Below are 26,121 nucleotides of genomic sequence, written 5' to 3'. Positions count from 1 at the left end.
AGGGCAGGTGTGCTTGCTTTCCCCCCCCCCCCATAATCTACAGTGATGAACCAGAAATTAATTCATGTCAGTTGAAGCAGGGCAGGTGTGCTTGCTTCCCCCCCATAATCTACAGTGATGAATCAGAGGGTGGCAGTGATGTACCAGAGGGTGGCATGGGTGAATCAGAGGGTGGCAGTGGTGAAACAGAGGGTGCTGTGAACCTGTGATGATGAACAAGACGTAGCGACCGTTGCGAGCCGACAAGTAAGTTCGCAATTGCGAACTGGTACAAAACCCTCACGAACTGGCAGAAACCCTTGCGAACACAAAAAAAAATTTGCAAATTCGCGAGAGTTCGTGGATTTTGTGGATTGCGAGTTCGCAAATACGCAAATTCACGAACGCCAGATTTGCAAAATTCGCCCATGCTTAGTATGATTGCCTTACTGGACATTGAGGGCAAGGCTTATGCAAGCACTCTCCTGAACATACTAACAGACTGGGTCAGCAAGGAAGATCTGCTCCCTTTCTACCAGACCGGGTTCTGAGCAGGAGCTTCCACCTTAGATAACATCATTGCCCTATCATACTTAGTACACCAAACGATGGCTCACGGCAATCAGCCGCTTTTTGCTTGCTTCATCCACTGCACAGCAGGATTTGATGGGGTAGATCGAAACATCTTATGGAAGAAACTGGTCAGTTGGAACATCTGCCCAAAACTGCTACAGGCCATCAGATCACTGTACTCGCAAACTTGGGTAAGAGTCAAACTCTTGTGTGAATCGGCTACTGCAAAAATCATCACAGACCATGGGTTAAAGCAGGGCTGTGTCCTTGTCCCACTGCTCTTTAATTTATATACACGGAGCCACTTTAGCGACTCCAAGGATTGCGAGTGTCAAGATCCAGCTGATGCAATATGCAGACGACTTGGTCCTTTTGGGCCACAAAAAAAGTCAGCCTCCAAAAAGCTTTAACAGCACTCTCACAATATAACGCTAAAAATAAGCTGGTTGCAAATCCAAGGAAATCCAAGATAGTGATCTTTGGCCGCCTTCCGAAAAAGACATTGATAAAATGGAGTTTGGGCCCAATAACACGGCACAGTCCACAAACATACACCTATCTCGGAATTTGGTTCAGTGCAACTGGCTGCTCACAGGTCCACTGCCACAAGCACCAGCAGAAGGGAAAAATGGTTACCTATGCCATCTGTAAACTGTTTTGGAAATCCCAACAACTACAGCCATTCAACGAGTCTTCCCTTAATTATGCGATACAGGTGTTTCCAGGCAACTTTGTGCAGGACCTTGAAGGGATCCACTGTGAGCTTATAAAAAGTTATTTAGTCTTCCAGGGTGCACTAGGAATACTTTAATTTGCCTGGAATTCAACCATAATTGACAATCCCTGGAAGACCTGGTGAGCTTGGGAAAATACTTTTATCTAACAACCGTGGCCCCAGAGAATTCAATGAAGACTTTATAAACATTTTTTCCAACAACCTGGTAACCCATGGTCAACTGGCCTTGCCACAGCCAAAGAACTGTTGAAATTAGCCATACAGAATTGGGACCCCAATATAATCAAGTATACTACCATCAAATCATCAACAAAAAAGCAAGTAAGATCATGCTCTCATATACTGGACATCGAAGCTTTGACAACTAGAGGCTTTCACGAGACCCAAAACTCCCCTCATATATCAAATGGCCTTAAACCACATCTCACACAGCCGGTGGGGAGGTAAGCCCTACATAGGTTACTAGCAGCCAGACTACATTCCCTCCCCCTAAAATATCTGTATCCCTCTGTGAAAGTAAAACCAGCCATCATAGAGTGTCACTTCTGCTTTTACAAGCGTGGCTCGGTGGCTCACATTCTGCTATGCTGTCCTTCCCTGTTGCCAGCCTGCCAAACCTACCTAAGGCACATTCTCCTTCAACTAGGCAAGCGGACGGCAAACAAGGCCGTTCAACAGTTATATTTGCTGGACACAGTGAAGCATATGGCCAATTTTGCTAAGTACATATATCACGCCAGCCAAGCTCTTATGGACAGGACAACCTTCGCACCACGTGGGAACTCTCTGGATGAGGGACCCACGCAGTATGGCCCCCACTGTAAGTTTGCTTTGGCGCATCTAAAGGACTAATACTAATTGCACTTTATGAAACAAAAACACCAAATGGTGGTTTTTAGGATTTGTATACATATTATTCTATTTTAACATTTACTTTTATATTCATCTTTCTTTTTGGATTAGTTTTTACTAATCACACAAATAAAGTGTCATTGTCATTGTCACTGACAGCATTAGGTTTAAAAAAAATAGGCATTTCTCTGCCTGCTTCTGTGGCATTCCTGCACCTTCTGTACCCCTCCGAGTCCCGGGGTGTCCTCGCTGGCCCCCTCCCCAGCTCAATCAACTCACAAGCCTCTCAATGTGGCCCGAGTTCAGCCCCCGACCTCCAATCCTAGCATCATCAGTGCAGATGCCTCGCTGCCTCCTACTTGCTGTTCCCTAGCCCATGATATCACCACTTCCATGGAACACCGGCATTTTCAATGAGCCCTGGCCTTCTCGTTGATGCATGCTCTCACTGGATCATAGAGGAGGGATCTGGGGTGCAGGAGCAGCAGCAGGTGACAGAGTAACAGAGCTTGGCTAACCCTTACACACCCATGCTTCTGCAACCACTTCCTCCCTCCTCCTCCCACTTTATATTATGTGAGAGGCCTGCAAAAAACCAAGTGTCCACTTCTGCTGCTCTGCCTCTGGCAACTGCCCCATCTCTCTTTCTCTTTCTTCCTCTCATTTCCTTCTGTCTCACTCCTCTTCACTTACTGAAAAACGTGACTTCAAGAAACCACTCTTTGCTCTCCTTTCCTTCATTCAGTCCCCTGTGAAATGGAACTAAACAAATGAAACACTTTTGCTGGAAATGTTGTCTTTTTCTGATATTTTTCTATTCCAAAATTCAGCCTCAGGACGGAGAGAAAAAGAGCTTCAAAATACAAAACGTAACTAAATAAAGCAGAACAGAGCGGTCGCAAACTGGACAGATTGGTTTAATTCACACTCAAAAACATTAGCACCGCCGAGTTTGCCAGTGAAGCAACATATTTTCCCCAGGTTGGCAAAGTGCACCATTCCTGGCGGTCATGCATTACCTGTTGATGTGGACTTGCGGAGGTGGGGCCTGCACCCTGTGGACGGCGGGGATGGCTGCCTACCCCCCGCGGACACCACCAGGCACTGGGAGAGTCAGCGGAGCACAGTGAGGAGGGCGGGGAGAGCTGCGCCAGGCCCTGCGCTCCGACAACAAGACACTGGGCCAGGGGAAGACGCCATTTTGAGGCTGCCGGCCAGGAGAGTACTCTGGGATCGCAGTGCGGCCCCTGCGGCGCAGGGACCTTTGCGGACTTCCCGATGCCCAGTCCCCCCCCCTCGGTCTTCCTGAATCCGACGGACCAGCCCCGAGGGGAAGAGCAGTGTCGCCTAGAACCATCAGACACACAACCTGTGCGGTGGCAGTGGTGGGGAGCTGCACTCGTATGCCACCATCATCCTGAGCTGGCCTACAGACTGGGAGAGACGCTACTATAGTGTGAGTTGCTGCCTGGTGTTGCCCCGGTGAGGGCTTGGACCCCCTGAGAGGAGACCCTTTTCGGAGCCAGAACCTCCTGCTCCTCGGCTCTTTATCCACCTGGCCCCCCGGCACGGGATCGCCAGAGCAGGTGCACGGGGGGAAGGGGGCCTACTGTCTGGACTGCAGCGCCCGTGAGGCTGGAATACCTGCACAGTGGCTGAGTACCCCAGGGCAGGCGCAATATGGTCCGTAAGGGCCATAGAAACATGGAGGGTCCGGGTGAGCAGACGGGACCCAGCCCGCAGACGGGGGCTGGGGCGTGCGGCGTGCGGCGGCGTGCCTGGACTGGCTGATCAGACGACGTAGAGTAATCAACAACCGGACAAGCTGGACCTTATACTCCAGAAAATCCGAGATTCCCGACAAGCGCTGGAGCAACAATTGGGGACCCTCACCACTAACTTATCACTCCTAAAAGCTGACCATGGCCAACTATCGGACAAAGTTAAGGACCACGGGCTAACGCTCACAGACCTTGCGCCTACTGTGGCTGACCATAGCACGTCTATCCAGGACATTCAGGGCCAGGTCGCTGCCCTGATGGAGAGGGTCGAGGACGCGGAAGGACACAATCGAAGGAATAATATAAGGGTGATCGGCCTGCCAGAAAAATGAGAGGAACCACGGGCTGAAGAGTTCATGGAGCAGTGGTTTTGAAAACATGTTGCGACGGGTCGACTATCCCCGTACTTCTGTGTGGAAAGGGCGCGTAGGATCCCGACGGGCCAGCCTCGGCCTGGGCGCCCACCGCGCCCTCTCATTGTCCGCATCCTTAATTACCGTGACAGGGATGTCCTCCTGAGGAAAGCTCGTGAGAAATCCAACATCCATTTTGAAAATCAGAGGGTGTCACTCTACCCGGATTATACGAACATGGTACAAAAACAGCGGGCCTCTTACATGGAGGTGAAGAAGAAACTGAGAAGCACGCAGCTGAAATACGCATTACTCTTCCCCTCCCGCCTGAAAGTTATCCACGGGAAGAAATCTCACTTCTTTGAGATCCCTGCGAACACTGAATTGTTGTTGGAGGTGATGGGCTTGGACGGCAGCCAGAAGGCGTCCCAGGAGGCGGAGGCGAAGATGTCGGAGAGGGGCTAGGGAGGTAGCCGCCACTCCTCCTCTGGATCAGGAAAAGGGACAGCTGGGTGCGGACCGTCGCGAGAACGACAGAAGGAAGACCAACAGGCAGCTCTTGCGATCGCCGGCACCTTCAGGGAGGACTCGGCGAAAATAACCACGGACTCTGACGATAACACGGTGCACTCAGACTCGGAAAACAGTGTGCTGCTTTTTCCTACAGTCACACCTAGAGCTGCTGACGACCTCATAGACAACTGACAGGTCGGGCGACACCCAGAACCGACACCTCTGCTGCTGTCATCGCACGGTATCCTTTTCTGCTGTACTTGGCGCTCCTGATGCCTGCCTCCGTTTGGGAAGCTATGTATGGGGGAGGGGGGAAGTACACGTGATGTGAGACAACGACTCCTACCCTAACATACATCACACCCCCCAGAATTGCCATTGCACTGGGTACCTAGGGGCAAGGCTTGAGGTCGCTATGAGTCAGGACCACTGTGACTTTCTTTTTTTTTGTGTTTTTTTTTTAAACCTTTATTATGAAGAAAAGGAGTACAATTACAGACCTACAACCACGGAGGCTGGACAGTAGCGATAAATACCAAAAGCACCATAATACACAGCTCATCAGCCGACAACCCAAGGGCCCTGCAGCGATAACTCACGATATTATAGAGAGCCTGTGGCGATAGGAGGATAAATAAAAGGTTTCACATTTTATATTTTATAAACAAACATAAAGAAAGACACAAGAAAGATGTTCGAGGCGAGAACTATACATTGTAGTGGCTGTCTCATGTAGTAGGGGGAGCAAATTGATCAGGGAGCAATTCAATGAAGGATGAGAGATCATGAGGAGGAAGGGGGGCCGAGAGCTAACAAGTAAATCATACACAATAGGAAGCAAATAACCTGAAACACACAGTCAAGAGGACAGGGGAATGTCGAAAGCTTCTCTAAAAGGGGGAGTACAAATCTCTCCTTGGTACAAATTCCATTGACCCCATATCCTTCCCCACTTCTTGGGCCTACCACGGGCGACATATACAATTTTTTCTCTGAACATGCACCAGTCCATATTTCCTTTCCAAGTTGAGACTAAAGGTGCCCTTTGAGACCCCCACAATTGGGCAATGTCCCTTTTTGCAATCATGTTGGTGGCCCATTGAGTCTGAGCAACACTGCAATCATTCGGCTCCCAGATGTTCAACAAACAGCGCCTGGCCTCAGGCAATAACTCAACACCCATCACCTCTCCCATCACAGCATGCACTCGGTTCCAGAAAACCACAGCCTCCGGACATCCCCATATAATGTGAAGGAAGGTAGCAAGAATACCACAACCACGCCTACACAACCCATCCACAGAATAACCCATACACATCAGTCGTGGACCCGTGACATAGACACGGTGCAAAATCTTTAATTGCACCAGCCGGAGACGCGCCGGAATCGTGACCTCTTTGGGGGAGGATATCGCAGCCTGCCAGTCTCTCCGCCGCATACAGGGGGGTTGCTCTAGTTAGCTTCTCTGACCACCCCGTGGCTGTAGTTGCACTATTCCATACTCGTACCGCCACCCCAGTGGGGCCCGTCAAATTCTTCCTGGCAGCTCTGGAGTAGAGCGCCCTATTATAGTCGCCCCCGGGTAGCTGCCACCTATCCATCTCGAATGCGGGATGCAGAACAGGACCGTACATAGCATGGTTGATCGCACTCAGTTGGGATACCCAGTAATAGCATTTGATATCAGGCAACGCTATACCACCATCATACCAGGGCAAAGTCAATTTTGCCAATGCTATGCGAGGTCGCCTGCCCCATACCAGCTTCCTCTGGAGGCCCTCAATTTCGCGGAAATAACTGGCAGGCACCAGGTCAAGCGTGTTTTGGATGGCATACAGGAATCGGGGGAGAGACATCATCTTGAAGAGGGCCGCTCTCCCCAAGGGGGACAAAGGCAAGCCACACCACACCGCGACATCCGATCTAAGTCGGGCAAGCGGAGGAAGCAAATTTCGCTCTTAGTGTACTGTGGGGTCCAACGATATGTAAATCCCCAAATACTTATAGCCGATGCACGAGACCGGTATTGGGCAGACGCGGGCAGAGAAGGCAATTCTCCTGTAAGAGAGTAGATACAGGACTTGGCCCAATTGATGACCAAGCCAGAATTTTTCCCGAAGGAACTCAAAACGTCGAACAAGACTCCCAATGACTTACGAGGAGAGGTGAGGTACAACAATACATCGTCCGCATACAACGATATACGATCCTCAAAGTCAGGGGACCATCGAATGCCCTTGAGCGAGGGTTCCCATCGAAGCCACGTGGCAAGGGGTTCAAGGGCAAGCGCAAAGAGCAGTGGCGACAAAGGACAGCCCTGCCGCGTGCCTCATCCGAGAACAAAGGGTTCCGAGGACCTGCCGTTGACCACCACCTGGGCCAGCGGTTGCTCATATAGAAGCCTGACCCACCCGATGAAGTTAGGGCCGAAGCCAAATTTAGCAAGGGCGCCCACAAATATGGCCATTCCACCGTGTCGAGGCCATCGAGGCATCCAGAGAAACTAAGATGGCCGGCTTGCTAAGAGACCCCGCCCTTGCTAAGACGCAGTGAAGACGGTGAAGATTAAGCGCAGTTTTTCGATGGGGAATGAACCCAGATTGGTCCGGGTGTATCAAGTCGCTAATCACCGTTATCAGCCGATTCGCCAAAACCTTCGCTAGGATCTTGGGTTCAACATTCAAAAGCGAAATCGGCCGGTACGATGAACATTGTTCGCGGGGCTTTCCATCTTTATGGATGACCACAATGGACGCCAATCTCTGATCCCGGGAAAGGGATCCGAGATCTCGCGATGCCGAAAACATCCGACGAAGATGAGGCGCCATTTTGTCAGGGCACAGCTTGTACAGCTCAACCGGGATGCCATTCGGGCCTGAGGCCTTCCCCGGACGAAGGGAGTGGATAGCGAGTGCTATTTCATCGGCGGAAAATTCCGCCTCCATAAGCCCCTTGTCTGATTCCGACAGGCTAGGCAACGCAATATCCCGAAGCAGCAAATGCGAGTCTTCCTCTGGCCTGTCCGAGACCGACGCGTAAACCTTCTGAAAGTGCTGGGCAAAGATCTCAACTATCTCAACCGGGTCCACCACCCACGTTCTATCCACCTTTTCAACAACAGGCACCACCCGATTCAATCTGTCTCTTTTGTCCAACCAGGCAATCAACTTTCCCGCTTTATCACCAACATCATACAGACGCTTCTGTTGCTCACGATTCATTGCCTTGGCTGCATCAGTCACCAGAGCTCTGTAGTCAGACTGTTTAAGGGCCAAAGAATGTAGTCCCTCGGGTGTAGCCCCAGACTCCATCTGCTCCTCCAATGCAGTAATTTCATTTTCCAGACCCACCACTACCTCGTTCTTACTCTTTCTCTCGCTAGCAATCAAGGACAGAGTTTGACCTCGAATCACAGTCTTATAAGCCTCCCACAAGGAGATGGGGAGCACACCGACCCCTCGTTCTCGGCAAAGTAATAATCCATGCACTTAACCACCTCAGCTCTAGTTTTAGGATTACGAAGGGGCCAGGGGTTAATCGGAGCGACCCGACCCGCCGTCCCCATTAGAAAGTCAATAGTGAGCCAGAGTGGGGAGTGGTCCGAGATCCCCCTAGCTAAATGCCTAATTTCCCTTACAGAGACCATCTGCACCACCGGTACGAGGATATAGTCAAGCCGCGAGAGACTCCTATGGGCTCCCGAGTAAAAGGTATACTGTAACTGTCCGGGGTGCAGTTGCCTCCAACAATCTGCTAGACCCAGTGCTTCCAAAAAGTTGCCCAGCCATAGTTGCGATGTCGGGAGAATTCTGGGGGGGCTACGATCTTCATTACCACTGACAACCGAATTAAAGTCACCACCCACAACCAACATACCCTCAGGGAACCCCAGGACCACCCTAGCCAAATCAGAAAATGTAGTGGACTGTAGGCCAGGCGGGACATACACAGATAGAATGGAGATTGTCTTCCCCTCCCAGCGGCCCGTAATAGCCGCATAGCGGCCTCTATCATCCAGCACAGTGTCATCTATCTCCAGGGGGAGGGAGTTCCTGACGAGGACGCCCGCCCCCTCGACCCAGTGGTGAACCCAGAGTGAACCGCCAAGCGATAGCCCTGTCTATTCAGTGCAAGGCACGTGTTTCCTATTAGATGCGTCTCCTGGAGTAAAACTATATCTGGGGAGTGGCGCTTCAAGTATTGCAGAACTATCCCCCGCTTTATCCTGTCGCCCAGACCATTGACGTTCCAGCTCAGCACCCTCAGCCCCCTACCCCCCATCCCAGAAATGAGAACAATGCCCCCCCGCCAAGAAACAGGCACAAGAGATAAGATATGCAGCAAAGCACAGCCTCGAAACAAACAAGAAATTAAAGACCCCCCCACCACCCCCAGGAGAATCCTCAAAACACCCCCCCCACCCTGCACCTCTGCGGTAGACCAAAAAGCCACCCCAACTTGCAGTGTTCCTGTCGCCCCATTGAACTAACCTACAAGAAGAGAGAAAAAAGCCCCCAGAGGAGGAAGAGTCCCGATTCCCCCCACCCCGGGTATTCACACTATATATACATAACAGTCATAGAGCCACTGATATAAGTCCATAAAGTTGGCTCGCCGGTGCAGACTCACTACGCCTGTTCTTCCAGGCCGGCTTCAGCACCCCTCGATCTTTCAGGGCTGGTACGATGTGTCGGCAGAGTATCGAGCCAGTCACTGACCACCTCGGGGCGGTCAAAGAAGAGCGCACGTTGCTCATATTCAATCCTCAGGCGGGCCGGAAAAAGCATGGCGTACTTCAGTCCCATGTCCCTAAGTCGCCGTTTCACCCCCGTAAAGCCCATGCGTTGTTTTTGCACCGCCTGTGTAAAGTCAGGATAAAAACTGATCGACGCGTTTTCAAATTTAGTGGGACCATTGGTGCGTGATGCTTGAAGAATAGCGTCTCTGTCCCGAAAATTTAAAATCCTGGCTATTATAGGCCTCGGAGCGGCTCCCAGTTTGGGCTTCCCGCCGGGGACTCTGGGAGCACGCTCCACCGTGAAAAAGTTACTGAGGCCCTTTGGTGCTAAGTGATTCAGCACAAGGTCCTCCACCAGAAGGTCTGTGGATAAGTCTGTGGAATTCTCCGGAACACCAACACTGCGGATGTTGTTGCGTCTGGGCAAACAAGTCGTTAGATGTTCGGAGATTGCGAACTTCGGTCTGAAGATCCGAGACATCCGTAGTAAGGCTTTCGGTCTTGATGTCCAGGCACTTGACCCGCTCATTGGTTTTTCCCAAGTCCGTCCTGATAAGATTGACTTCGATCACCACCGTGTCTATCTTAGCAGCCAGTGTTTCGTACTGCTTGCCCATAGAGGTCTGAACACTTGCGATGGCGCCAATAACGTCCTTCAATGTCAGCTCCTCAGTTGCAGGAGAGCCATCTCCAGTCTCGTCAAAGACTTTACTCACACCGCCAGGGGATCCTTTCGGGCGGGTGAAGCGATCTATAGTATGGGATTGGGCAACTCCCCCTCGGTATGTGCCCCTGGTTGCTCGCTTCTCGTCTCCACCTTGCCCGCCATGGTGAGTGACGAGCCCTGACGGAACCTTTGGGATCTGGTCAGAATGGTTCCCTGTAGAGGCAAGGGGACGAGGGCAGAAAACAAGCGTAGAGCTGGCAGCAAGAACCAGGTCAGCCGTGTCGACTGGCAGCAAATCGCCGTCAACAATGACCAAGAGCGAAACCGAAAGTACCACAGGGGCAGTGGATGTGTCTCACAGGCCGTTGTTGTTCAATTGCCACCTGGGTACCTCGGGGACTCAAGTCCGCGGATGGTCTTCGGTGTAGGCCGCAAGTTTCAAAGTTCAGTAAGTCCTGTTCCCGGTGGCCAAATCGAATTTTGAAAAAGAATGTAATATCAGCAGGGCATCAGCTAGAAATACCCGTTGTCCAAATCAGGATACGTTGCAGGAAAGATGCGGGAGGCGGAAAGGGTCTCGGGAGCCCTATGCTCACGCATCCATCTTGGATATGCGCGAAGCTCCTCCCACTGTGACTTTCTTGACATTAAGATCTTGAAAAAAGATGACCAACTGAAAGAAACTCCATGTTGCACTATAAAAGTGATCACCGCAAGTGTCAAAAGGATAATATTCCTTTTGGCCAATTTCTGCGTCTCCGTCTCTGCAGAAATTGTTTTGATAGAAGGAACTTTGAGAAATAAGCAGAAAATTTGAAAAAGAAATTAGTAATGAGAGATTATCCCAATAGAATCATAAAACAGGCTTACAAGAGAGCTAAATATTACAATCAGGACTCCCTTTTTGAGGATAATAGGAGAGAAAAGCAGGAAATGGATAAAATAACTTTTGTTGCAAACTTTTCTATAGTCAGTAATAAAATCTAAAATATAATTAATAAGAACTGGTGTTTCCTGCAAGATAGCAACGCAGTACAAATAGAAAAACCTTGGTTTCCTATATTTCCCCGATCACGTGATACAAGGTACCGGTTTCGCGAATGTAGCTCTATTCGTCGTGTATTTCTTCTGCTACCATGGCGCCATGTTTACCTGGTGCACTTATGGTGCTTATTATTAATTCAGGGAACGCCGCGTAATATAACACCATCGATAGCCGAACAGTAGGTTTTGTATATAAAAAGGAGGGGGCTCTACGTGCATCATGTTAGAAATACACTACGAGTGATCACGGGGGGAACATGCTAGAAATGCGGTACCATTTATCTCTAAAACACAACAATAAGAAATCCTTAGTTGTAGAATAGCCCTAATGTAACAACACGTCTATATGACAGAAGCGGCAGCCAGGTACGGGCGAATGATCATGCGACCTGTGGTTAACAGCAGTATAACAATAAATACAGTATGTTTATGCTGTGTTTTCTCCTTAGAGCGAAAACCAGGGAGACTTGAATAATCCCAACACATAATAAGAGGGGTGCTCTAAGGTCGTGCTGAGATCTATCACACCAACAGTGGAAATAGAAGACCACATATTGAGAGGTAAGCGGTTTTAATCAAACATGTTGTAACTTTGCATCAATTTGAGGTTTTAAAGTGATTAACCCTGAAATATCAACTCTGCATTAGGTAAAGACAATATAGGAAGAGCCAACAAACAAAGTGACCTGATGAGGAGGATAGGATGACTTGGTAGAGAGAGAATAAAACCCAGAATCAGATATAAAGGTGAATGCAGTCCGATAAAAAACGCTAAATAAAAATAATAGTGGCCATTTGAGGAACTATAACACATAATCATTTAACCCTAAAGTTGCCAGTATTAACAAGTGGTGAAGTTGACCGCAGTCTCCCCAAATGATATAGCAGGAAATCTGCACATGTTTTTAAAGGTATGCAAAATAGTGATTAAATAAATCAAATCAGGAAGAATGAATGGTGGATGTGCATATGGACTGAGAGATATTATGAGGGCATGTATGAGCTCCTTGGATGATGTAGCAGAGTTGCTCTACAGGTTTTTTAAAAAGAAACAGATAAATGGTTTAAAATACCACATCGAGAAGAATGAATGGTGTAAATTTGTGAGGATTGAAAGAGACGTGGATGGTAACAGAGAAGCAAAGTGTGAGATGTTGAGATATGGGGCTGAAAGAATGTCTTGCATGACTTTCACTTTGTAAAAAAACATGTACTGTATTGTATGCCAATATATTTTAGTGATTTGGTGTTTTTATTCACAGATCATTGTATTTTTTAACTGTCCTGAGGAAGGTGGTGCTATAGCAGGATCCACCGAAATGCGTTGACAATAAACCTCTGTGGTTTTATTTAAATTGTTTGCATATATAAATATTGTTTTTGTTTATGATATGGTAAATAATGGTTATTATCATTGCTAAGTGTGACTGTAGTAATTGTTCGCTCGGAGTGTAGATATTCAATGTGCTGCTACTAATAGAGAGGCAAATATTTCGATTTACACATTGAAGACAGTGTTTAAAAAATTATTTTTGTTTTAATAAAATTTAATATTTTGTATAATTGGCATTGAGAATAATATTTTTCAGTGGGTCAAGTACAGACAGCAGTATGATGATGGTGTGGTGTTAACAGGAGTGAGTGATCAGTGGAGTGAAATTGTCTTTGGCTATAAAAACTTCTAGATCAGACTTATAAGGATCTACCAAGGGAACACTTTTGTTTAATAATTGTGACCTATCCCGTTCTCTTTTGGTTAAAGGGTGACTCTCTATATTTTCTCGTGTTCATAACATTTAGTGCCTGTGTGACAGAAAGTGGAAACACAACTCTTGAAGGGAAAGCAGTACGCCTACTACTCAACGCCCACCCACCTCCGCTCTCCCAGCTAGTTGAATAACCAACATCCAACCCCCATTTTGCAAAACATTCCAACATACAAACAGATTAATGGGAATCATCCCTGGTTGGCACCGAGAAGTTCTGTGGACTCCCCAGCTATGGAAAAGCTGGAGGGTGGCCAGACAAGGGGAAGAAGGGGCAGCATGGGAGGGCAAAGCTGGCAGTCCAATGCTGAGGAAGATCCAGTGGGGTCCATGGAGCCCATCTAGTCTCCACATAGGCCCAGTCTTTCATATGGAGGTCTCACATAGAAGGGTCCATGTTGAGCCCAAAGCAAACATCCTGAAGACCTGTCCTTGCCCTGTGGACTCAAGGCACATTTCATAAGGAGTACAAAGAAATTGTCACTGAAGGGGCCACTGCTAGACCACTTAGGAGAGGGCATATGCCTCATTGTGAGGGAAGTCATACCTAGAGACCCATGAAATGTTGGAGTTTTCCATTGAGGTTGATGTAGATCTTTGCATGTAGCTCAGGGAGTAGGCGATGCCCGCTATCTGTAGGATGTGCTTGCAGGCAGGAATTCCTACCAAGAGGAAATGTGCCTATAGGTAGACATTGTTTCCCTGATATTAGATGATTTGATGTTTTCTGCCTAGACACAATATGGTATCTCTGTCCCTGTATTTCAACAGACAGGTCACTATCCATTGCGTCAGGACCCCAGGTTAGGCATGGGCCCAAGAAGTGATAGGCAAGCTCTACTATGAACGATGGAAGAGGTTGCTCCTAAACAGGGCTCGTAACATGGTCTTCACATTGGTTTCCATCTTATCCAGTGCTGTGTGTTCAGGGGTGCATAGGATTCATAGGTTGTTGCATTGTGAATGTGCTTCAAGATCTTCACTTTTATTTTTTAGAACTCACAATATCTTTACCATGTGAAGAAGCTGTTCCCCAATGGATGCTTGCGCATCTTCAATGCCAGAGGTGTGGCACTCCAATTGGTCTATGCGCTTCTTGTGTTTGCCCACTTTTTCCTTAAGGTGGTCAAATCTATTTCTGAGAAGTTAAACAGTGTTCAGACTTTGTTTGAGGTTCAGAAACACTGTCTTAATATTCAGGGCTGCCACGGCTCCATCTGCCTCTAGTACATTTTGCCTACAGTTCCCTGGCTCCACATCTGCTGTGCATGTGTAACTCCTGCATTCATAATTTAATTTAGGATGACTATTGTCACTAGTGGCTGCTGGTCTAATGCCCTAAATGAGGATTATTGATTTGTACCCTCCATTTGTGAAATATAATGCTATTTGAATGCTTTACTAAACTTGTGTGTTCTATATATTGTTATTAAACTGAACAACAAGTAAAAAAAAATTGCTCTTTGCCTGTTTAAATTGATCTGTAAACTACAATATGGAATTGATCAGAGTGCCAAGGTTATTTTTATGTTTGACACTTTTAGCCATGTTGGAATTCGGAAGATTACTTGTGCAATCAATAATAAGAGGATGTATCAGAGTCCATCAACCTTGGGGCACCCCTGGCCTCAGTGTTTATGGTCCCCCCACTCCAGAGCAGAGAATTTCCAGGGAGAATGAACAGACCCAGGTTCAGCCACAGTGCACTGGCTTCTGAATATATGGATTCCCAGGCGCAGAGATTGTTATGTGGAGTATCAAGTGGGTCTTGACAAGGCTTAATTTCTGTAACAGTGGTGATGCTGTCCTAGTGTCTAGTTGGCGTGGAAAGGCAAGATGCCATTGTGGGTTCGTAGGAGCCCCCAGTGCAGTAACATGCAGCTCTCCATGACAGGTAGCAAGGTTAGCAGGGTGAAGCACCCATGCACTCTCCCCTTCAGACACTCCTCACCTGATGGTCAGAGGGCAAAGGCTCAGCAGGTGTGTGGCCATCATCTCTATGAGCTGTTCTGTCTCCTCATTGCCGGCATCCGGCACAGTCCCCCCTTTGGCAGGCTGCCGCTCACAGGAGGGCTGTGCTCCTCTCTCAGTGACTTCAGGGATCGTGGTAGGGGTGGAGTCCAACTCACCAAAAGCACTGACCCTTGGGCTCTGAGTCACACCCTCCTTAGCCTAATGAAGCTCCATCAGGCTGGCACAAGAAATTCCTGAGGCTGCAGCTGCTGGCTAGAAATAAAGAGCAACACCTAAGCCTGCAGCAATCCGTACAGGCAACGGCATCCTGAGAGGATCGATTTTACCTCTCCTTTGAAGAAAAATGCCTGATTTAAACTAATTGGATAGTAGAGCCTCACTATATGGTGGTCATCTTGGTGCTGAGCTCTCTGTTGCCCCCCACATTTATATTTTCAATAACAATATTATAAAATATAAAAAAACAACATTTTACCTGTGATTCTATGACCCACAACATATTTGACATCAGGATATGCAAGACATTTTTCTGTCTCACTATATTCGTTCCGCAATATCTTGTCAGAACACCAAGGGATTCACAGCGGCTGGTAAAATTGCACTGGTACTGAGGGGAGGATAGGTTGAAACTGGCAATGAGGACTGGACATAGATCTCAATGAATACAAAAAAGTCCCCATTTTCTATTATTCCCTCATAACATTAAGCTACTTGAAGACTAGCTCTTGATTTCATTTTAAATGACAAAGGCTAGTAGCACCGGTTAGCAGCCTGATTCAATAAAAGAAAAGATGGGAATACCCAATGTGACCATGGGATAACCGGAAGACGACCTAATGATCCTAAGGACATAGAACAGCCAAATGTGCTTGAATGACTTATACAAAGAGACTCAATATTCATCATTATATATATACATTGACTGGTACTGCTAGTATAACATTGGCAGATGGTGATAGAGTCAATTCCCAAATGCAATGGGCTTATAGGAAATAAGAAAGTTTAGAAATGCTTTAGTTCAAGTCAAGTCAAGTCAATAAAACTTTATTCAGTTACATATAAATAACCATAAAAGCACAGAATAAAAATATTGTTAAAAAATACAGGGCAGATATCACATAGTTGTTTTGACCAGTCATTAATAGTTGGGAAACTTAAAGATCTACACAGAGTCCTGATGAGAAAACGCATCGGTAAAAATGTATCATAATCATTGATTATAAGGCATAGATATGGCTGCATTTTAAAAGTTGTTAATGTAAATTGATGTGTTAGTACTGTGACCTTACTCAATTTGACATTTAGTTTTTGTTCACTCAGGTAGCGCAAGCATTCTTTCTTACGATCTTTCCTTGAGCGCCTCGCCAAAGTTTGCGGATCATCATAAAATTCTTGATGGCCTAAATTATATAAAAATATTTTGACGTAAGACAGCCATTTTATGTTCGCCACCCCATCTAGGCCCGCACAATCTAATAGGATCCCCCGATTAAGCTTTGTTTCCTCTGTTGCCCATATCCTATGCCACAACAGGACCGGCTACATTTTTAAGATGTCTTCCAGATATGGCAAACCTAGTTCGGTGTGGCATATGAAAGAAGAGGTACCATTAGGGACTATTAATAAGAATCTCAAAAACTTGTTTTCAGCTACCTGAAGGGAGCTTACATCCGCATACCCCCAAATACCTGCTCCATATGAAGCTACAGTAACAGTTTTTGCCTTATAAATATTCAGTAGTTCCACCGTAGGGCGTCTGCCTAGTTTCCGTACTAAAATTCTCGAGTGCAGATGGAGTTTTCATGTACAATATTCTCCTTGTTTTTACAGCCTGCACCCATGACCCCGTGCAATCAAATAAATTCCTAAATAGGAAAATATCTTAGCATTTTTAATCCGTTTTCCCTCGATAAAAATTGGTTTGGTCTTAATACATCCAGCTCCACAATTCATGACAAATGTTTTGGTTGAATTAATTGTAAGACCCCATTCTGTCATAAACTTTGGAAAGCTGGATACCACTCTTTGGCGTCCTAACGGCATGGGGGCCATTAGGACCGAATCGTCTGCATATAGCAATACAGGAATAGGGCCTTTACCAACCTCAGGCAGGTCATTACATTCTTTCACCAGAACCTTTTCAAGGTCGTTTATATATAAGGTAAAGAGAAACGGGGCAAGGACGAAACCTTGCCGCACGCCACGTCTTTTATTTAGAGGACCTGGGCATTCCCCGCCCACCCCAAATCGTACTCTGGCCCTTGCTCCTAAATATAACTCTCTGAAAAACAAGATTAAAACTGCTTCGACACCCAACTCCTCTAGAGTTAACCACAAGTTATTGTTCCTCACACAGTCAAAAGCTGATGATAGGTCGACAAATGCCAAATACAGGGCTCCCATTTTAGCTTTTAATCTATTTATTCAATATAATGTCTAATTTCAGACCTTGCCCAACAGTGCCTAATTTCTTGCAGAATCCAAACTGCAGATCACTTATCACAAGCCTGCCCTCCACCCAATCCTGTAGTTTATTCAATATGATTCGTGCCATAATTTTCACAGTTACGTCCAACAAAGATATTGGACGATAACAGGCCGGGTCGGACCTATCACATTTTTTTAATATTGGTACCAGGATGGACTCATACCATGTCGAGACAAGGCCGGCAGAGATACAGGCATTAAACTATTTTGTCAGCAATGGGCCCCATAAGGCGGCATTAGCTTTAAAGATGTCGACAGGGACACATCAGGCCCTGCTGCCTTCCCACCCATACTAGCAATATCTGAGTTTACCTCGTTAAGCTCAAAATGAAGTAAATTTCCTTGATCCATAAAGGAATTACCTGGCTCCACCACAGTAATTATACTGTCCTGTGGCCCCGAGCATAACTCATCATACAGGTTAGAAAAGTGCTCTATCCACTGATGTTCTGGGATTACCACCTCAATTTTTGCTGCATTTTTATCCCCCCAAAAATGGTGCGTTAACTGCCTGCCAGAAGGCGCTATAATCTCTTCAACTGGAGGATTCACACAGGGTTATCCATGCATCTTCTGTTAGCATGTCTCTTCTCCCTTTTAGGGCACATTTATATTCTCTCTGGGCCGCTCTAATCTTGTTGCTATCCGTTACTGCCATATGTAGAGCGTACTTGAGCTTTTTGTAGGCCTTGGTACAATTTGGGTAAAACCACCCTTTTTTCCTTTGATTCCTTTTCCTATTAATTGCATTGACATGAGAGCCTGCAAGATATAATATGTGATGTGAATAAAACCATTTACAACTCCTTTTGGTTAAGTGATCTCATTCAAGCAGGCCATAATATTGACATAACAATTTGTTACAAACCTCGGCCGTAAAGTCTTTGGGTTCCACTTTGTCCCAGCTTAGGGAGTAACCATTTTGTCTAGATAATGATATATTCTCCAAAAATGGGTTACGACTATCAATCTTACTCTTTTCCTGATTAAGAAGTAAGATACCCACGCTTTGTGCAAAATGATCACGTAGTGCAATCTGATGTTTATGAAAATCTACAATGCTTGAACTATACCGGTTAGAGACCAGAATGAAATTTATTATAGAAAAGGTTCCACGACCATTAAAGGTAGGGTGAAAGGGAACCGGGGGGATACATAGGGTATTGGTGAAGCCCAAATCCAGTTGGAATATTGTTTCATTTAAACTATCGCCGTACCCTGAGTGCGGGAAATGAGTAAAAGTAGTCTCATTATCATTTGTGATTCCACAGTTCCCTGTGTCAGCATAATGACAAAGAGAGATGTTAAAATCACCGCCTCAAGCTATTAGATCTTTACTCCCTACCTCTTGTAGGTATTGCAAGTGAGCACTTATAGCTCTTACAATCCCTTCAAGTTGATGTAGCGGTACATTATTGCAATACTTCACCTGTATAACTGTGCAACTTTTGTTTACCCTTAATCTAATAATCTGATAAAAACAATCCTCAAATAACATATCAATTTTAAAATCTACTAAATTAGACACATAAGTGCAGAACCCCCCTTTAGCCCTGCCATGTGAAGAGGTTATTGCAGGTAAGTTGAGGGTTTTGTAGCCAGTGATATGGATTGGATCAACCACCCATGTTTCCTGCAGACTTATAACTTCCTAATAAACTCTTCCCACAAGCTATTTGTCACATTTGATTTTAAACAAGCAATGTTCCTGAACATAAAATTGCATTCCCCTACTCCTTTCACATAGCCATTGTACTCCAGAGTTTCCTCCGTACCTAGTCCCGAGAAACTGTCCTCCATTATAGGCGGCAATATTGGTACAGGCGTATTAATGGGGGCATGGGGCTTTTATCACTAATAATAGATGCATCTCCACTAAGGAGACATTTGGCTGGGTAAAAGAATCCATTCCCACCAATAAGAGTTCAACAGACAGTCAATCACATGCTTCTAAGCCTGACAATGGAGCAAACCTGTTGGTGTGATTGAAATCAATAAGACTACCTAGAGGTCTTTTTAGTATAGGTGGGTTCCCCCTCCCTTGTGGGATGTGATGGTGTGGTCTATAGAAGAACCCCAATGACAACAAAGAAATTTTCCCTGTATGATATCTTAGGGTCCTACTCCCCAAAAACTCCAACAAGAATCTAACAACATGCCAGTTATTGAAATTAGCTACATCACAGTCACCCCACCCTTCCTTTTTGAGGTGTCCAACCCATGTGACACGTCTAGCCATAATCATATGATTACAAATCCTTCAGTTGCTGATGTGGGGACCCCACCTCTCCATATCATAGCTTGATGAGGAAAATCACTGCTAAAGACGAAATTAGTGTACCTGTTTTTGTGGAATGATTTATTTGCTAGTTCTGGTATTAAAGATTTAGATCCTGTGCTTATAGTTGAGGTGAATCATTGTTTTATGTTATCCTGCAAGGACAGATAATGAATCCAAGAGATGAGGAGAAAATTAATTTCCCCATAATTACATCTAAATGATAGCATGGCTGTCATTCTCCCTGCCAGAACCACATATCCTAAAGCGAGCAGGTAGCCCTGCTATTTGGTGTGAGATGCTTCTCCTGCAGCTGGCTCTCCCTTACCTGTAGGGAGACTCTGATCTTGCAACGTAGATGAAGAGGTTCTCAGACAGGTAATTTCTTTTAAATTCAGGCCTTGACAACTACCAACACACTGTGATCAGGTACAGAGTTCAACTGGCCTTTTTTTTGGTTACCACACTTTGAGAGGGATCCAGAGAGAAGCACAAGGTTATGAAGCAGATACTAACTTTCCCACCTGGAGCCTGCAATCCCTGCTTGACGCCCACCTCAGGAGCCCTGTTTTCCCCAGACTAATGGTAGGCAATAATACACAAGGGGAAGCTGGGACTAGGCTTCTAATGGCAGGAGCTTCATTACTTCCTGCCCACATGGTAAATCCAACAAATCTGGCTTATGTAACTTTCTGTGGTAAGACAGGGCAGTGGGAAAGGGTGGAATATCCAACATTCTATAGGAGTCTCCCCAGCCTCATGATTTGATACTGTAATATCATTGTTAAAATATTGTCTGTCATAAATATTGTTAGACACAAGCTCAACTATATAAGTGGATTAATAGCCAATGGATATAAGTATCCATAGCCCATCACAAGTAAGAGCGAAATGATATCTCCCAAATAAATCTCATTGTGAGTCGTGTTTTCTGGAAAATGTTTTTCTTTTTATTCTTTTATTCAATGGTTGTTTCTTAAAATCACAGCACACAATCAACAGCCGATGCATTTCGTCCCGACTGGAACTTCTTCAGGGCTTAGCATGCAGGAGACATGTTCCTCAAGTTCTCCATGTCAGGCTTTAGACTTTTTCCTTTTTAACCCGATTTCACAACCACACACGTTGGAGACACCTACTCCATTTACTCTTCATACCAATTGTTTTACCACACTAAAGCCTGACATGGAGAACTTGTAGTCCATGCAGGTAACAGCGGTGGGGCGGTGGGGCTGGAAAAAGGGGGATTACGAGGGACGATGCTGAGGGAAAATTAAATAAATAATTAACTTGCCCTCTGCATCATCCCTGGAAATCCCCCTTACACGGCCCCACAACCCTACCACTTTTACCTGCACAGACCGCAGCTTATTGACTTAATTTACTCATTATTAGTAATACGTTTTAATTATGATCACTTTTAAAGAACCATTGCACTCACAAAGTACAGAGGCTGAGGTTTTGTTAAAACACACAATTTATAAGCATTCACAATAATGAAACATGGCAGCAAGTTCCATTTTTTTGTTTGCTTTATTTCATGACTTATTCCAAAGATTGCACATTGCACTTCTGAGTAGCTGAAAGTGTACTCAGTGACGGCTCCTCTGCTAAGGCGGAGGTGCGTCGCCTCACTGTTTCAACTGAGTAAGAAGAGGCCTCCGTGGTCGGCGGTATAAAGTGAGGTGCTACTTTAAAAAAAAAAAAATTCCCATCCCCTCCCACTGTCCCTCCCTCCGCTCCGCCTCACCACCCCTGTTGAGTAGCAGCCGCTACTGAGTAATGTGTCTCAGTGGTGGCTGCAGAAAGAACCTCTGAAGTCAAGGGTCAGAAAGCACTGCCAAGGATCGTAACAGGTAAAGTGAGGGGTAGCAACTGCTACTTCTGGATTCGACTAAGTGACGTCCATGAACACTTCACAATGTTTACGCATCACATAATGCTGCATAGCCCCACACAGGATGTCAGTACCTTAACTTTTTCTGAAATAAATATCGCATTATTGCCCTGATCATGTGATACCAGGAGCATGTGTGGCGATAAAACCAGTTTCTCCCATTTCCGGGAAGTATGAGGTTTAGTCGCCACAATGGGGAATTACCTTCTGAGTCTATGAAATACCAACTCAAAAACATAAGGCTCCCTCTTGTTCTGTTCGCATTTACCACTTGTTCTGAGAAGTTGGCAAATGTAGTGGGGGGCAAAAGAAGTCTGTGCTCTGGGCTTTGGAGTTTTAAGGGTGTGGGTGGGCAAGCTCAAGAGCTGCAACCAGGCTCAGTGTTCCCACATCCGTAATTCCCTATGCGAGGACACTTTGAATCAGTCGGAAAAGTGAGGCACGACCAAACACTCAATTATTGAGTTAGCTTAAACCTAGCTGTGTTTTGCATAAATAACCTACAGTACAATTTATCAACTCAAGCCATTCATGTTGAAATACTTTTTTACTGCACACTACTGCTTTTATTTTCTGCATCTGTATGCCTCACGGTCTTCATTATTGAAACTCTTGCCAGTGCAGAGTCTGGCACAGGAATGGATGTTCTTTTAAAATGTAAGTGACCTCTTCCGCAAACCAAGGCCATCCGGATGAATAATGCTGCTGGCATGTCTAGTCGAGAACTTTCACTAACAAGATTATCTTCCCCTCACAGCACATTGAATTATACCAACTCTACCTTGAAACTGTTTCCTGATCAGTTTGCAATCATATCAAACTCATTCATTACACATAAGAATGCACCACTAGATTTAATGAGAGGACAGTCGCACAGTGCGGCTCCACGTCCTCACTCAGGTGCTCTTACGTGTGGAAAAATGGGCTGCAGAGCTGACGCAGGACGCAATTTCTCAGAAGTAAAAAACACATCCCAAAAATAAAAACTGTCGAAATACTCGCAAGCCATTGACATACTTAACATATATTGGAAAATTGACCCATGTATTAAAAGAAAAACACAGATTATAAAATACCGTCTTTAGATACTAAACCCTCCCATTAGCACAATGGGAAGGCTCCTAATAACTACTGCTTTTGAAGTGTTTAGGTAAGAAATAGCTATCTCTACTCCCACTCGGCCAAACACATGCATGCCCACAGTAAGCGTTATTGTGCTCAATTTGGAGCATAGCTTAGAACTTTGCCCGACACAGAACCTTTCTGGAATAGGCCACATTGTAAACACACACACTTAGCCAGTGTTTAATTTGTAAAACAAAATATGTGCTGGAGCCCTCATCAAGAACACTGCAGTTTGCACCACCCATTGCCCCTGCCGGTGCTGCCAATCACACTACCAACACAACTGCTACAAGTGTTACAATTAAAACTATTCCAGGGCACAGGCCCTACTTAAGGCTATTCAAGCTTTAATAATGGCTTTGGCAGCTAGTATTAGACATTTTTGAATGTATAGTGAATGAATAAACAACTGCTGCTGTGGTCATTTCTAAAATAGACAATCAGCGCCACAATGTGGCAGACTGTTACAAGTGTCAGTGTTGAAAATTAAGTGGTGGTGCCCAGCACCACAAACCTCTGGCTCAAATTAAGCACTGCACTTTCCCCTGCACATGTATGCTCCAGGCTGCAACTAGAGGTAGCAGCAGACTGAGTGCTACAAGGCCACACAAACGATAGCAGCTCTGATACACATGGCAAGCGACATCAGCATTATAGGCATGTTAAACCATGGGTTGGTCGCTTAAAGCCATTGAACTATCATGTCCAGTACGGGTTTATGAATAACCAGTGAACAAGTTAAAATATCCACTAAAATTCCTTGTTTGGATTCTGGCTCACACAGTTGTATTGCCGACATTCTGGGAAGTTGACTGGGTTTTACTATTCCGTATCTAATTTAGCACAGTAATACCTTTAACTGAGCTGCGACGATTGTAAGCAAATGTCAAGAAAAGAGGTTTAATCCCAGGCCTTGTTTTTTTAGCCAGCACTTTTCAACACCTAAACCGTACACAGACAATTCTAATACTCAAGACACAGAACCATGCCCAGCACACCGTCTGCAGTATGTGCAGGCTTTAATTTAAAAAAATGTTTAACGAAGTCTGTATGGTTTTTGTGTAGTGAAAATCTTTCTTGTATTGCCCTCTAGCAGCGTGCGAAGTAACGGACCCTCAACTGGTTTTCCTATAAGGAGGAGGGAGAGAACATCTCGTCAGTATAGGACAAGAAGAAGCCAAGAACCATTCTAAGAGGATCATGAAGCAAGTGCCACATTATTCTACTTAGCATTGGCCACTGGAATGATGCCATTGTGAAGCTGCTGCATTGTTTGCGTAATTATAGCTTTGCTGCATTTGCGTATGGGTCCGGAGTAGCGTACCACTGGCCAAAAAAGCGCTGCAACACCCTCTCAGGGGTAGCAAGAGTTACATACATGCAAATCTTTTTTTCCCTCTTCTATCCCTCCACTATCATTCTCAATCCAAATAACTGACTAACATATTCACCACTCAAATTACTTTCATATTTCACAATACTAATTCATCACTAATCCTTTATGGGTTCCGGAGTAACGTGCTACTCGCCGAAAAAGCACTTTGAGACCTCGTGAGGAGTAGTAAGCGCTATGTAAATGCAATTTCAATAAATTAGACATTTTAAGTAAGCGAACTGAAAGTTCAGTAGATGCGAAAGTTGCAGTTTCACAAATACGTGGATAAGATAGGTATTTGGCAGATGGCTATGAATAATACTTGTACAGGAATGCAGTTGGCCACATCGCACGCAGGGCGACATTAGAGGGGAAAGCATCCTAGTGTTGCTCCCCTGCTGCAAGGGTAGACAAGCCCATCAGGCCAACTTATAAGGGGAAGGTGGTTCATCCCTATACTTTACGGTCTCAGGGTGTCACTAGGGGAGGAGTGGACCGGAGGGTTCATAAGGGGTCACCTCCCAGGGCAGGGCCTCTTTGGGCGGCCAGCGTTACAGGGGGATCCTAAAGCTTTAAACAACTAGAATGCCTCCAGATAGTGGATCTTGGAGCCTAAAAAACAATTACCTCGGTCACTCGGAATCCTTACGGCTGGGCCTGGGATGACGCGACTGTGCTCCCTAATCCCTCCAGGGACAGTTGAAATCCTGAGCAAATGTGGAGACTGGCCGGGGGCTCGCTCTGACTTGTCAGGAGCTTGACACAAAGTGAAGCGTAGGTTGGCAATCTACCATAAGGAATGAGCTGTAAATATTGTAACTGAGGTGGTGTGGAAAAACACCAACAGGACAGCTCTAGCTTTCTCAGGATGGGTGTCGGCCGTTCAAGGAACTCATCATCAACACCTGGATCGCCTGTAAGCTAACCCAACCTGTGTAATCAATAAACTTGCCACATTTTATCCACAAAAAGTGTCCCTCTCATTTATTATGTTGCACACACTTTAGTGTTGTAATTTAAGGGTCCCCACAGTCTAAAATGGCTAGGGGTGGCAACGCTAACTGTCAACAATGGTTTATTTGTATGTGTGTCCTTTAGACAAGCCATTGCCAATTAGCACATTGATCTTGGCTTACAATTTCTACAGGTTTCATAATATATCTTCCACTTTCAGAATAACATCAGGTAATGGTAATTGCAGTAGCTGCATTTTAAAAGATGGCTATTTTCCCCTTTTTCCAAGATGCAAACTTTAGAAGAAATGGCAAAATGTGTTTGTCTCAATTTTTTCTCTTCATGGATTAGTTCATTCTATAAATTCTAATAGAAGTATTCAATATATTTCCCCTTTTTTGAGATTGCTCTGTAAATCATGAGAAACTGAACAAGCTATTTCTTTTTATTACGATCCCCAATCAAATAGGCAAATGGAGCAAACCAGTCAATGTTTAGACTGGTGCAGAGCAGGATTATTGACGGGGAAATATCGTGGAACAAAAATATTGCCACAGAAATATCCTTTGGAAGAAATATCGACCACAAAAATATAGATGACAAGAATATCGACTGACAGGTAAGTAATATCGATTAGAAAAATATTGTTGTAATAAATATCGTTTACAAAAATATAGTTTACTAAAATATCGATTTTTTGATAATGTTATGTATTTTAGTGTTTTTAATAAGAATTGTTTGTCATTTTATTATATGTTTTAGAATTTGTTTACTTATTAATTTATTTTAAGTTAAATAGTTCCGTAGCAGGTTGTGGGTTTATAGGGTAATAGGGTGGGAAGTCATTTAATTATGTAAAATTAATTTATTAATTAATGTGTTAATTTATTAAGTAACTATAGGTTAATAATTACTTGTTAATGAATTTTAATTAGTTAATTAATAATTAAGTATGTTAATTGTTTAATTTATTTAGGTGTGTTTTTGTGTTTATATATGTAAATGGTGTGAAGGGTGGTAAGTAATTAA

This window comes from Lissotriton vulgaris, chromosome 5 (assembly GCF_964263255.1).
Source record: "Lissotriton vulgaris chromosome 5, aLisVul1.2, whole genome shotgun sequence".
NCBI classification, from domain to species: Eukaryota; Metazoa; Chordata; class Amphibia; order Caudata; family Salamandridae; genus Lissotriton; species Lissotriton vulgaris.
This window is presented reverse-complemented; position numbering follows the sequence as displayed.